The following is a 2,210-nucleotide window of genomic DNA, read 5'->3' as shown; positions in this document are numbered from 1 at the left end:
GGCGGCGTTCGGGGCTTCCCGCGGCGGCAGCGGCTCGGCTCCGGCGTCGGGCTCCTCGAGGTGGGGAACGGGGTGAGGGAGAGGGGGAGGGGTCGGGGGTACTTATAGGAGGGGAGGGGGTGGCGTGGGGGAGGGGGCAATGCGGCGGCGGCCGTGCTCGAGCGGGACTCGGGCGGCGGCGGCGTCCGACTCCAGGAGGGAGACGAGGCGCGGGGCTGGCTGGGCCGTCGGCTGGGCTTCGGCCCAGTCGGCGCGCTCGGTGTTTTTTTAAATAATATCGCCGAATCTAAAAAAAATCATAGAAAAATAAATAAAAATCCAAAAATGCTAAAACAAATTTTCGCCGTCTAACTAGAATAATTAGAACAAGATGAACATTTTTCTTGGCCCAAAATGCAGTTTTGAAAACGTGCAATTTTTCTAATGCATTTAAAATTGCAAATAAAACCCGAATAAAATCCAATATTTGATTTTAATATTTTTCCTGCAATATTTCAATTATTTTGGAGAAGTCATATTTTCTCCTCTCATTTATTTTAATATGAAATATTTTTCGGAGAGAAAAATAATTAAAACCAAAAATCCTCGTTTTATTATTTGATAAAAATCAAATATGAAAACCGGGAAAAATCCCCAACTCTCTCCGAGGGTCCTTGAGTTGCTTAGGATTTTCGAGGATTTGCCAGAATGCAATAAAATATGCTATGCAATGATGATCTAATGTATAACATTCCAAATTGAAAATTTGGGATGTTACAAACCTACCCCCTTAAGATGAATCTCGCCCTCGAGATTCGGGTTGGCTAGAAAATAGGTGAGAGTGGTTCTTCCGTAGATCTTCCTCTCGCTCCCAGGTGGCTTCTTCTTCAGTGTGGTGACTCCACTGAACTTTGCAGAACTTGATAACCTTGCTGCGGGTGACTCGGCTGGCATACTCAAGAATCTTAACTGGTTTCTCCTCATAGGTCAAATCACTTTCCAACTGAATCGCTTCCAGGGGCACTGTATCTCTCAGTGGTATCTCAGCCATCTCTGCGTGGCACTTCTTTAACTAGGAAACGTGAAATACATCATGAACTCCTGACAATCCTTCAGGCAATTCCAGCTTGTAAGCAACTTCTCCCATACGCTCCAAAACTCTGTATGGTCCGATAAAACGGGGCACTAACTTTCCTTTAACTCCAAAGCGCTTCACTCCTCGAAGTGGTGATACTCGAAGATAAACTCTGTCTCCGACTTCGTGAACTGTCTCCTTATGTTTAGAATCCGCATAACTCTGCTACCTGGACTGGGCTACCTTGAGCCTATCGCGAATCAACTTCACTTTCTGTTCTGATTCCTTAATCAAATCTGGTCCAAACAACTGGCGGTCTCCAACTTCGTCCCATAACAATGGTGTTCTACACCTCCTTCCGTACAAGGCTTCAAAAGGGGCCATCTTCAAACTGGTTTGATAACTGTTGTTGTAAGAAAATTCTGCATATGGCAAATTGTCATCCCAACTAGATCCATAATCTAGCGCACAAGCTCTCAGCATATCCTCCAAAATCTGATTGACTCTCTCGGTCTGTCCATCTGTCTGTGGGTGAAAAGCTGTACTGAATTCTAGCCTGGTTCCCAAAGTTTCATGTAACTGATTCCAAAACTTCGAGGTAAACTGGGTTCCTCTGTCTGATACAATGGTCCTCGGAACTCCATGCAAACATACGATTCTGGTCATGTATATCTTTGCCAACTTGGCACTAGTGTAAGTGGTCTTCACTGGGATGAAATGAGCTACTTTCGTCAAACGATCGACTACAACCCATATTGAGTCATAGCCTGAACGAGTCCTGGGCAATCCCGTGATAAAATCCATGCCTAGTTTATCCCACTTCCATTCGGGTATCGGCAATGGCTGTAGCAATCCTGCTGGCTTCTGATGCTCTGCCTTCACTCTCTGACATACATCACAAACTGCTACATACTCCGCAATATCCTTCTTCATTCCGGTCCACCAGAAAGTATCCTTCAAATCCAAATACATCTTGGTATTTCCTGGGTGAATCGAATACGGTGGATCATGGGCCTCTTGCAAGATCAACTTCCTGATCTCCGGATCATTGGCACATAAACGCGGTCCTCAAACCATAAGGTATCGTGCTCATCCTCACGAAATCCCTTGGCTTTTCCTTTGCTCATCCTTTCCTTTATCTCGTCAATCTCCTTGT

The sequence above is a fragment of the Triticum aestivum genome, chromosome 7D (genome assembly GCF_018294505.1).
Source record: "Triticum aestivum cultivar Chinese Spring chromosome 7D, IWGSC CS RefSeq v2.1, whole genome shotgun sequence".
NCBI classification, from domain to species: Eukaryota; Viridiplantae; Streptophyta; class Magnoliopsida; order Poales; family Poaceae; genus Triticum; species Triticum aestivum.
This window is presented reverse-complemented; position numbering follows the sequence as displayed.